The following is a 13,107-nucleotide window of genomic DNA, read 5'->3' as shown; positions in this document are numbered from 1 at the left end:
TGTGTTCCTTCACCTGTTCATTACGTGGGCTATTCCCTGCCTATGTAATTCACCATGCTATGGACTTACAATGTGAAGGCATGCTGCCCTTGAAAAGGAGGGCATTAAGGCTCTCACTATTTTAAAAACAAAAGAAACAGAGGTGTAGAAAAAATTGACTAACAAAGTCAGCTTAACTGAGATTCTCAGGTTAAAAAAGGAGAAATATGAGATATTTGCCCAACTGAAACAATAATTACAATGCATTATTAACCAAGCTCTGGTTTCATCATCAACAGTTCTCATGTTTCCACAAGCGAACATAATTTAACCATGCCCAAGCCTGCATTTAAGGCTGTCGTCACTGTACCTCAAAATTGCATTACAGTGCTGGAGGCACCACTGCTGACAACTGTAAGACTGAAGTTCTCAATAAAACTGAATTTATCTTCATCATCATCATCATCGAAGCTTTTGAAAGGTAAAACCACCCTCAATATTCAGTTCCAGTTTTGTAGCAAATGCCATTCAAACCATCCCATTAAAAGACTACGATTATTATTAAAACAATAAGAAGTGATAGAAGTAGGAATAATGTACATGTACACAGGACTGGCCGCAAACAGACAACCAGATGGCGCCCCTCCTATTCAATGTACAAAAGCTGACTGGACAGGCAATTGAATCTTGTTTCAAAAATGGGGATGGGATAGCATTGTCCACCACACCTGAAAGCACCAGGCTAGCTTAAGAGGCACAGGGCAGGCTGGATGACACACAGCTCTCTCCTCCAAAACTCTGCTGCCACTACCCAGCATCTGCCACCTGAGGCGACTACCTCACTCTGCCTAATGGTAGGGGCGGCCCTGGATGTACCAGCGTTTATTCACAGTCATCCCTTATTCCTACCCATTGTCTCCCTGCAACCAAACTAGATTTCTAAGCTCTTCAGAACAAGGACTTCTATTTTCTATTGTTTTTTCTTAAAGTATCATGCACACTGATGGCACTAAATGAAAACCTCTTTGTTTAGACAGAAAATTCAAATACCTAAGCTTTTCCTTTCCTTCTGTCCTCTGAAAAATCTGTTCTACTCTCTCATTCAAGGTTTGTCTTCGCAGACCCATTTACCCATTTCTGCATCCAACGTATTCCCCATTGAACATGCAAAATAAGTGACTTACGGGAACTGCTTCAGAAACCTCAGCTAAGATGATCTTCCAAGCTTTAATCCAGAAGAAAGGAACAATCTCATTTAAAGATGAAAAGCAGAGAGTCACTTGCTTGAGGCTTCACAAAGGCTCATCATTTAGTAGGAATTTGAATACAGTCCTCCCCAAATGATTTCTACATGCTCTTTATTAGATCACACTGGTTCTCAATATGCATTGATAAGGTCTCATTAACCTCGCTCACACTGGGTCAAATGAATAAGCCTTCAAATCATCCCCAATCACATGGCAAATGCAACACAAGTTGCAGCTGGCTGTATGCGAAGCCATCAACAGACTGCTCCATCTCACAGACAGATGGATTTTTTTGTGTGTGTTTTCAGATGAGTGGGTGGAAATCACGATCTTCACCACACACTTAGCATTGATATGGTCACAGGACACGACCAGAGGCAAAAGCTCATCATGAATCTAGCTGTTAGCATGCCTTGAATCTGCATGTGACTGAGACTTCTAGTGCGCACTGAAGTAGTTTTACTGATATCCCAAGGGAACAGGGCAGGGAACCTATCAAGGCATAACCTTTGCTAAGCTCTTGGCATTGAGGTTCCAGAAGTAGCAGGGCATCAGACTCAGTTAGGCATTCCTAAGTTGGGTTTGGCCAGTGAGTAAGCCAAACTGCAACACACCTGCTCAGGGGAGCTTTAAATATCCCTTCACCCCCTTTTAGTTTCTTGTGCACAGCAGTGGACAAAGGTCTCTTGCACACTCATCAGCCAAAGAGGTGGCTGCTAAAAGGTTGTGTAAGAAGTGGGGACAAGACTGGGACAAGACTGAAAAAGCTGTAAAGAAGGCAAGAAAAAGAAAGTTTGAAAAACACTTTATGGCTGAAACAGGAAAAAAAATTCTGCTCCTTGATTAAAGATTCATATTAGCTTTAATAAACTCATTCTACAAATAATTTTCTCCAGTCAATTGAAAATGTTATGAATATACAAGATGTTGCAATTGCTTATATGGTAGTACAAACAGAAGAAACATCTAAAACTGGAACAAAACAAAAAGACACCAAGCCTTTCCATTCTGCAACCATGTTATCATCATCAATGGTATAAATTCATGGGACTGGATCCAGGATCTGTCTTCTATTGATGGAAGGGCTCTGCCCAGTTTTGGGGGATCCCCCTCCCCATCTGCACCAGAGCTCACCCCATTTGGCCTGGTCCCCTGACCCTCTGTGTGGCATTTTCAGGAGGCTGGAGAGGGTACCATGGGGATGAGGGGGGCGGGAAAGTCCTCTTCCAGCAGCTCAGTTGCACACGCCAACATCTGGATCCAGCCCCTTCTGTCTGACATACATGAAGGACAGTATTAGCAGCATCTTTATTCAATGTCACGGGTTACAAACATAACCCTTTTCTGGGACAATAGAGGAAGGGTGTGAGCATCAAGAATGACAATTCATCCATAGCAAACTCATTGGGTAGAATGAACACATTAAGTTGTTCTTTTGTTGTCTTCATGTAGAATTGTCACTGTTGATGGATGTGTTCTGGTATTTGGGTCTCTGTTCCATGAGAACTACCTGTAGTAGGTAAGATCACCATCAGTATGCTATCCTCCATTTATATATTCTTGTATATATCAGGCATAATGCTGAAAAGGTTAAAGCCATCAAAAAATATCAGGACAGGAAAGCTTTGAACTCTTCCCTCCTACATACAGTCATTGCACAGCTGTTCGCAGGTTGCCGTTGACAGTTTCCTGTACAGGGCAAACTGTATGCCACCTCCCCTGTAGAAATAAAAGGCCTAACTTGTTCTTAACTGCTGATGGAAACAGTGTCATATTTTCCACTAGTCAGCCTTGGAACCATTACTGAACTAACGTTCTCACATTTTTCCATATTTTGCAAAAACATTGGTAAACAGCTGCAACTAGAAACAACCAAGTACCCCTATCACTGTTGCTTCACTGCACAATGGATATGTTTTTTTATATCAACTCTGTTCAATTTTTTAAAAAATCCTCCCTTGAACAGGACACAACAGCCCAGGTTTTGTGTACAGTCACTTTAACGAGCTGTGCAAGACCTTGTACAGTTTGGAACTGCATATTTCTAGGAAAATATTGCTTCCTGTAGATTGCTCAGCTGTGTCTTTTTTGGATCAAATTCAATGAAGTTCATGACTTGCAGTCAAGTTACATTTGCCAGTGAAACATCTAATATTGAATATGCACACGGGGGGGGGGGGAGATTTGCTGCCTTATTGCCCTCCCCCTCTTTCATTTAACTATACCAAGATGGCCACACAATGCATTGTACGTTTTTTTGGCAAAAACAAGTGGAATAGTATACCTCATCAGCCCATCTATGCTTGTTCCACTAATGCTCAGTTCAAAACAGTGTACAACCATCTGGTGAAAGCTGTTAACATGGATCTGAGATGCCTTGCCAGCTTGGAACATATTCAGCCTATGAACTGGTTGGCAAAGTACCAAGGGTCCAAAGAAGAAGCACTATTACATGGAAATTTTTCACAATGCAATGACTTTCATGCTGTACATGTAATACAAGCATGCAACATAGATGAACTTTCAGGCAAGAGCATTCAGAAAATCAGTGTATAATTGCTGAAACTGGAGTTCAGACACTGGTGATGCACATCAGGAGGGCTCAAGGGCTTGCAGCCCTGGAATCTATCCCAAGCACCGTCCCTCTGCTGGCTAGACATCCACCTCTACCACTCACACAGTGATTCCAAGGAACGATGTCGCTATGGTCAGTCTGTGCAGTCCTGCATTCCACTTTCTCCAAAGTATGTGAGTGGGAAGGGGAAAGAAGTTCCCCAGCAGCAATCAGAGCCATTCGACTTCTCCTCTCTTGCAAAGGTAAGAATGTTGCTTTAGCTGCTATAGAGCATTATGCTATTTGGGAAATTTGTAACAAAGTAAAATAAGTAGATAGGAACGGGCATTACCACCCTGGAAATATCCAAACCTGAGAGAATGAAATCTTGAGATACGTGATTCAAACTGTTCCTTTCTAAAGAATGATTTAGCCCAGGCAGCATTGCACAGAAGAAGAAGAATACAGTCCCCACCCAGAGATTTGCATTACTCAGATGAGATGGGAAAAGATCAGGAATCAACACAGAGGAGTGGAGAAAAGAGTGTCAAATAGCCAGGGGAGGGGAGGCACGGAGGGGCTATCACAGTTCAGTTTGGGAATGGCCTTTTTTTTTTTTTTTTTTTGGCAAGCCTATCCCAGCTGGTCCCCCTCACCCCACTCCGGATGTTTCCTGGGAACAACAGGTGCCTGTCAATCCCACATTCCGGAGGAAGCCACTGGTTGAGGCTCCACTTCCAGTTTCAGGCATTGGTACGTGGCAGCCTTGCCACTTGAACAGGCAGGCTTAATTGCTTGGATGTAGGTATGCTCATGGGTAGTCGCGCAAGCCTGCTGGTTCAGACAGCAAACTAACTCCTTACTAGTGGACCTGCCTTGTGAGAGGGGGTTCGAGCCTGATATTCTGTTTCTGACAAGCAGTTCCTGGCCTGCTCAGTTCTAACATGGATAGAAGAAAAATGGCATTTATTTTCTTCTGAGTGAAACTGCCTAAACAAAGGTTACTACTTCCAACAGGAGCTGGCTTATTCAGAGAAGTAATTCATGTGCTCTTTTTTGAACAGGAAATTCAAATGTAAGTATCCATCAAGGATAAGAAGGGCCCTCCATGTCCTGGAAGCAATTTCAGAAGGAAGAGCTGATGGGGTCATAGCATACTTAAAGAATAACTATATGGCCAGATGAATAGAAGATCCCATATGCTGGGCTTTCAATTCACTAGAGCACTATTTCTTGTTGCAGAGATATTGGCCCTCTTTGCATGTTACTAGGAATAAATGAACTCTGTACAGCTGAACAACCCAGGGACACTCCATCCCTGAATTGCTTAGTGTTGCTTCCAAATCCAGACCTCTGGCTTGTTGTGGGAGGGACAAGCCATGGAAACAAACCTACAACAGGCCATGGATTCTTTGTCTGGCTTGTCTCTTTCCTGACACGTTAGAGGTCCGGGTTCAGATGCAACACTCAACAACCCAGGTACCCAAACTCTGGGCTGCTGTGTGCGAACTAGGCCACTAAATAATAACTGGATGTTAATGACTTCTATAGACAGAGGTGCTCCTTGATATTGTGATTAAAAGTTCATATTGTCTTACCATAAATATTCACTCTTGCAGTCAGTACCTAACCAAAGAGATGTGCACCCACAGTATAATGGCGAAGTCTCTCTGTTCACAGGTTGCCTGCTCCAAAATGCTTTTAATCATGAAGAAAGACACCACAAGGGAACAGTAGCTTCCATTCATTTCATTTATTACATTTCTATGCCACCCACTAGTCAAAGCTCTCTGGGCAGTTTACAAATACTAAAAACCATTAAAATACATTATTTATAGTATAACAAAGAAACATGTACATACAAACATATAAACAGACAGCACACACACAGGCACACATATATCTAAAACTATTTTGAACAATCAACAATAAGAAAAATCCAGGACTTGATTAAAAGCTCATCATATGCTGCCAAATGCTTAAGAGAAGAGAAAGCTCTTAACCTGGCACGAAAAAGGTCACAAAGTTGGCACCCGGTGGGCCTCATTGGGGAGATCATTCCATAATTGGGGGGGCCACCACCGAGAAGGCCCTTTCACTTGTTGCCACCTTCCAAGCCTCCTTCAATGGAGCACCTGGAGGAGGGCCTTAGATGACTACATGGATAGATTCATGCTGGGAGAAGCACTTTGTCAAGTACTGCAGTCCCAAACCATGTAAGGCTTTATAGCTTAAAACCAGCACCTTGAAACAGGATCAGAAACATACAGGAAGCCAATGCAAGATTTGGTCTTATACGCTTGGACCTTCTTGTCCCTGTTAATAACCTGGCTGCTGCATTTTCAATGATTTTCCAATCACTGAAAAAGTAACAAAATCTATTATCCTTCCAACATAATTAAGATACTAGTTAAAACAGATGCAAATGTATGCCACTAGTACACTACTAGTTTCTCAATGCAACTTGAAATGATTTATCACACCATTTTTGAAATTCATTGCCCTATGTGCACTTTAAATTTGGGAAATACACATAGAATTGCGTTGTAAGGCTTTTATTTCAAGTCCATGTAATGTCACTGGTATTAGAGGAAGTTACTTGTAGAAAAGTGTGTTTAGGACTAAGGTAGAAATCAAGTTATACTAAACTCACTAAAATGGAAATAAGTTCCATTAGCATCAAGAAGACATACATTGAAATAAATGTGACTACAAATAGGATGGCAGGTAATTTGTCTACCCAGTAGTGTTTTGGATCGCTCTGGTGTTTTTTTTATTATTATTATTGTACAAAGAGAGAAGACTGTGGAAATGCAGTACTCAAAAAGATTCAGTGTCACAATAGAATTTCTTCTTCAGACTATCCTTGTCTATCTGCATTTTAGCTTGAAAACCAGTGCCAAAAGGATTTCAAGGACTATCTCCAAATGAATACACAGAATATAAATGCACCGCCAGCATTTGCATTGCTTCTTCATATTGATGTATAAAACATATGCAACAGAAACATGTATGACATCATTTTTAACTACATTCGTTTAGACAATTTTATCACTGTCTCAGAATGAGACACACAAAAATGTATTAGAAAAATGTATTAGAAAATGGTACACACTGCTGTTGCTTCTTCCTGCTGTAAGATGAGTAATGTTAGCTATAGTTGTATGGAAATTATTAAAAACAGGTTAGCACTGTTTTTAATAACACAAAGGTTTTATCAACTCCAATTCAGTGAGCATAGCTGAACTATGAAAAACAGCTGCATGTAAACTCTGATTATTAAAGACTGAATAAAGGCACAAACCAGATTGCCAACACCAATATATGTGATATTTGAAGGAATGGCTGGTATTGTCAGGAGTCTGGGCAGCTAACAACGGTGTTCTTCGGTATGTGAAAAGCACAACTATGTTTGTATTTGGATTGTATACCCTCTTGTTCTCTGTCCTATATGGCAGCAAATATGATAGACAGAAGACAAGCAGGAGTCCATAGTTCATGAATTATGTGGGACTGCCAACATGATGCACAGGACACATGTAAGGGTCAGGTAAGGTTAGTCAACTGAATCAGAAGTACATACGCAAAGGATATCAGGTCAACTGCCAGAATGTTTTGGATCAGAGGCTGACCTGACACATCAAGTTATACAAACCTGTAAGTCCAGAGACTAGGCACTAAGATCATAGTCTTTGTACATACTAACTTGATAGCAAATTCTGTCTGTGACTTTTTTGACATTGTGGGAGTGCAATGTGATGGGAGTTGTGATGGTCTGGACAGGGGCCAATAAACTGAAACTAAATCCTGGCAAGACGGAAACCCTGTGGGTGAGTGGTTCCCGGGTCCGGAAGATATGCTCATTGACTTTTCTGGATTAGGTTGTACTCCCTCTGAAAGATCAGGTTTGTAGTTTGGGGGTACTCTTAGATCCATCTATGTCACTGGAGGCTCAAGTGGCTGCTGTGGCTCGGAGTGTCTTTTACCAGCTTCGCCTGGTTCGCCAGCTACAGCCTCTCCTGGACAGGAACAGCTTGGCCATGGTGGTACGGGCATTAGTAACCTCAAGACTGGATTACTGCAATGTGCTTTATGTGGGGATGCCATTAAAGCTGCTCCAGAAGTTGGAACTAGTGCAGAATGCTGCAACTTGGCTGTTGTCTGGAGCTGCCCCTTTCCAGCATGTAACTCCTCTACTGAGGGAACTGCACTGGCTGCCTATTAGCTACCGGGCCACATTTAAGGTTCTTGTACTTGTGTGCAAAGCCTTAAACAATTTGGGACCAGGATACCTGAAAGAGCGCCTTAGAATCATAGAATCATAGAATAGCAGAGTTGGAAGGGGCCTACAAGGCCATCGAGTCCAACCCGCTGCTCAATGCAGGAATCCACTCTAAAGCATCCCTGACAGATGCTTGTCCAGCTGCCTCTTGAATGCCTCTAGTGTGGGAGAGCCCACAACCTCCCTAGGTAGCTGATTCCACCGTCGCACTGCTCTAACAGTCAGGAAGTTTTTCCTGATGTCCAGCCGGAATCTGGCTTCCTTTAACTTGAGCCCGTTATTCCGTGTCCTGCACTCTGGGAGGATCGAGAAGAGATCCTGGCCCTCCTCTGTGTGACAACCTTTTACCAGCTTCGCCTGGTTCGCTAGCTACAGCCTCTCCTGGACAGGAACAGCTTGGCCATGGTGGTACAGGCATTATTTCAGGCCATGGTGGTACAGGCTTCTCCCCTAGCAATCTGCTCCGTCACTGAGGTCATCCAAGGGCATGCTCCTGGTGGTTCCACATAGACCTATTGTGCAATTGGAGTCTACCAGGGGAAGAGCCTTCAGTGGGGTGGCCCCCTTCCTATGGAATTCCCTGCCTCTGGAGGTCAGGCAGGCGCCAACTTTGTATTCCTTCTGGTGCCTCCTGAAAACATCGTTGTTCCAGGAAGACTTCCCTTAGCAACCAGCCACAGTTTATTTTGTACTTTGTTTCTTTTAAAATATACTTTTAATGTGTTTTTATTCTGGTTTTATTTTATTTTGTCCACTGTTCCAACATTCTGAATGGGGAATGGTATATAAATATTGTAAATAAATAAATAAATAAATAAATAAATAAATAAATAAATAAGGATTCCACCTACAAGTCTGTATTACCAAGGGTTCTATCCAAAAACAGGCACCAGACACTGTCTGATCTGCGTACAAGAGCCAGTTCAGAATTGCAGGGCAGAATCAGCAGAATCAGGTGGAAGAGGTATTTCCCCCCCACTTCCTTGTGAGTTGTACTTAGATAACAGTTCACCCCCCAAAAAATAACATATCAGGGAGAAGGGTTCACCTACAGTCTGAAGTAACATATGCCAAGACAGTTAGATCAACTGACCCTTTGTGCTGGACACAACAATTAGCACCAACTTTGAAGATAAGAAATCACTAGAATTGCTACACCGGTGTTTCTCTTTCCCCTTGAAGGAACATCTCTTGTTTATGGGCTCAACACAGCAAAGTTTTGGCTGCAGTTCTTGCATCTATTGGAAGAAATCTGGTTCTCTTCTTCAGCATTAAAATCAGACATCAGGGCCAAACTTTTTGAAAAGTCTCATTTTTTCATTAAAAAGATGTTTTATAGCTCTATAAACCACCTGCAGATATTAAAGCTTTGCTTTCCAGGGGGTAACGGCACATACTATAGCAGCAGCAGCATAATCTAAATTAAGCGAATCAAGAATGCGTATCATAAAACCAACCACATACATGTCTCTTACATGGGGGTGGGGGAAAGGCTATTACCGGCCCACTCATTATCACTGATAGTTTTCTAAAGATACAAAAGCTCCATCTGTATGAGCCTCAATTCACAGAAGGACTATAAACTCAAATGCTAATGAAAGCTGAAAGACCTATTTTAAAAATCCCACTTTAAGGAACAGATAAAATCCTTTAATGTGCTGCACCACAGTAATGTGCAATAACACCCATATCCACCCCTTGTTCCTATGCTGTAAGTTACCATCAATTCCATTGATTTCTCATTTGAGTTCCTGCTGACCCCTCTCCCTGTGCTGGGACTGGGACTAGATTGCATTCCTCAAAGTAACAGACCTGTGTGTTTGTTTGCATTCTTTTACTAGCAAGTGCTCACTCACACTGCGTGAACCTGCAAGTGCATACTCTTAGAACACTGAGCACTCTTAGAAGTGCTGGGAGAGCAGGAGAAATACTGCCTCTTATCTTTTTCAGACAATCATCACAGAAGCACAGGACAGGATGTTATGCCTGGATAGGATGTTATCTTGCTTCCTCTCCAGGCGCTCCATTCTTTCCCCTCAGCATGCTCTGTCCTGCCTCTTCCCCTCCCCCCAATGCACAACAAAAACTATTTGGCTGGACTCCAGGAATTAATTGGCGGGGAAGGGGAGGGTTGACACATTATATTAGATCAGCCTTCCCCAACATGGTGCTCTCCAGATGTTTTGGACTGGAACTCCCATCAGTCTGAGCCAACATGGCCAATGGTTGGTAATGTTGAGAGTTTCCATCCACATGTTCTGGACTATAACTCCCATCAACCCCAGCCAAATGGCCAATGGCTGGAATGCTGGGAGCTGTAGTCCAAAACATCAGGAGGGCACCAGGTTGGGGAAGGCTGTATTAAACCATCTGAAGCAGGGAGAGACAGCAAGCTTTGGTGCTTTACAAAGAACTTCACCCAATGCATGTTTTTGTTTGGGAGAAGAAAAATCCTCTGATGTTTATCAGCCTGCGGTCTACAGACTGCATATTCTCCAAGTTCTTGTAAGGTAAGACCTTGAACTTTTGAAATGATATTTCGACATTTTTATAGGTTCTCCTCCACAAGGAAACATTACACTGGATAAAACCAAGCTCCTTTGGTCCCTTTCTATGTAGGAGTGAGTGGGCTACAAATGTGTGTGAATGCAGAATCAGACTTTCCCAAACCACAACAGAGTGCTAAAATCAGTCTAGCAGACGTTGGATGTGTTCTTGGGAAATCAGGAGGCACAGAGCAACATACAGGTGGGAAAATAAGATTTTCTCATAGGTTTTAGCTCTACTTAATACACTTCTAAAAAATAAACATTTCCTGCAAATGGAAATCTAATTAAACGTTTACATTGAGTGCATTTTCTACATAAGGTTCTTCCACTTTCAGTAACTAATTTGTGAAGGATCAACCTGAACAACCTCTAGCAATATGTTCTGGTAAATCTAGGAATCAAAGCATATTAGGCCACATAGATCCACCTGTGCCACTAGGTATACAAGGAGTAAGTCCCCAGCAGACAATTGCTACAACAACAACGTGCAGTGACCCTACCTAATCTCTTATAGGAAAACCATGCCAAAGTATCCTTTTCAACTCTGTTCTGATGGTGCTGTGATTAAGGATGGGCGATTCTGTTATGTTCACTTTCACTCAGCTAGTCAGATTTCCCTAGTTACATTTGCAATTTGCAGCTACAAACGTTTCTGCTGTAATCTGCAAATTTTGTCTTTAAAAGTCTGCATGAAAATGTGTACTTTTCTTAGTGCACATTTCTCCCTAATCTGTGCATTTTGTACGTTTTCAATTTTCGAATTTGCTCACAACGTTTGGAAAAGTGCAGATTTAAGAGTGCAACTACATTCAGCTTCATGTAGACATTTGGGGAGTGCGGATTAGGCAAATTCACATCAAATTGTGGACTGAGCAAAATTCTCATCCATCCTTAGCTGTGATATTTTCTGGATCTTGACACAGCTCCAATTTAAACTTAGAACACTGAATTGACAGCATTCAGAAGTGATTCAATCAAGACTGGAAGATTTATCTTCATATTATTTTTGGAAATGCACCAAATACAGGTAATAGAAGATATGAACTCATAAAAAGACAAAAAGGACCATCAATTATATTAAGCATGAGTGGAACACCAATATGGCAGAAGCTGAGTTCTGGACTTCTTCAACTTGGTACATAATTGGTACAAATGTAGGCTAAAGCAAAAAATTGAGATACAAATTTCTAGAATTGATATCTTTGGATAGTATCAGAAACTGCACATTCCTTAGTGGCAAGTTGCTCGGAAAATGTACATTATCTCATTAGTCTTAAACCCATCAAAGAAATGTAATATGTGTAACTTATAAATTCACTCACAATCCAGATAATCTGTTTCTCTTGGAAATTCAACTGATTATACTTCAAGATACAAATATGACTTTGAAATTCACCCACCTCCACCTATGCATACCCAAACACACACACACACACACACACACACACACACAGCCACTATTTTTTAATGTCAACATAAAAATAACCTTTGGTAAATTACAGGAGAAACTAGAACTTTAAGCAGAAAGAGCACAGTAAAGACATGCAACAGAAAACCATGGTTTCCCATTATGTGAACGAGCTGCAATGAGACTCAGGCCCTGTGCTACCCCCTCTCCCTTTAGTTGCCAGAGGTGGAGATCAGGAGTGTCCACTTCTTATTTTAAACTAACCTCGGTTCCCCATGGTACCCAACGTTTAAGAACTATGGTTTGTTTAAACTGTAGTTAATTCAAACTAATCAGGACCTGTGATCCTGACTTGTTTGAACTAACTAGAGTTAGTTCAAACAACTAGAACTAACTAGAATTTTAAACTAGTTAAAATTCCAGTCTGGATGTCACAGGCAACTGCTATTTGTTTAAAACTGGAAACCTCTGATCTCCTCCTCATGGGCAGAAAAGAGAAGAAGGGAGAAAGTTGTGTGTCAGGCCAAGATGCTGCAGCTCATTCACTTAGCAAGAACCTGTTGTTTTCTGTTGCAACTGAACTGGGCCATGGAGAGAGCATTTTCTGGATATATACAGCAACAATAACAGTGACTGCACATACAGAAGCAACTTGTTTCATTTTGGTACATGAATGAATGCATCAAAGGAGCTTACAACTGGAACATCTATATGCAAAAGTAAACCTTTCACACCGCAGCTATGTAAGTAGGAAATTGTATGTTGCTACTATTAGTTTCTTACCTCTCTATTGATGTCAGAGATGCAAGTAAATAATGGTCCTAAGCAAGACTATTTGGTTCATTAATCCAGTTAAAAATGGCTCTTTAGAATCTTCTGCACCTGTTTGAGGGAACAAAATTTAAGAAAATGTTTCAGCAAGTAGAGAGTGATTTTATTTATTAAAATATTTCTATACCATCTTTTATCCAATAGACTCTCAAGGTGTACAATACAATTTTTTAAAAGCACTTGTAAACCAGAAAAACTTAAAACTTAAAACAGACCAATGCAGTGCATAGGAATGGATCAAATAGCACGTCATTCTA

General features: G+C 41.4%; 1 protein-coding gene across 3 annotated transcripts in view; it reads right to left on the bottom strand.

Annotated features, from left to right (window-relative positions):
• The window catches only part of HIVEP2 (HIVEP zinc finger 2), a 153,592-nt gene that overhangs the window by 40,114 nt on the left and 100,371 nt on the right, over window positions 1-13,107 (bottom strand). Inside the window, exon 2 of one of the 3 annotated variants that reach the window (XM_063124595.1) lies at window positions 12,803-12,901. The exons of the other annotated variants lie outside the window; for them this stretch is intronic. The gene's annotated coding sequence lies outside the window, so the exon portion shown is untranslated. The remainder of the gene's footprint in view (window positions 1-12,802; window positions 12,902-13,107) is intronic. 3 annotated transcript variants of the gene reach the window in all.

Source organism: Elgaria multicarinata, chromosome 4 (genome assembly GCF_023053635.1).
Source record: "Elgaria multicarinata webbii isolate HBS135686 ecotype San Diego chromosome 4, rElgMul1.1.pri, whole genome shotgun sequence".
Classification (NCBI taxonomy): Eukaryota; Metazoa; Chordata; class Lepidosauria; order Squamata; family Anguidae; genus Elgaria; species Elgaria multicarinata.
Note: the sequence above shows the minus strand (reverse complement) of the source record. Positions and strands in the feature narration are given on the sequence as shown.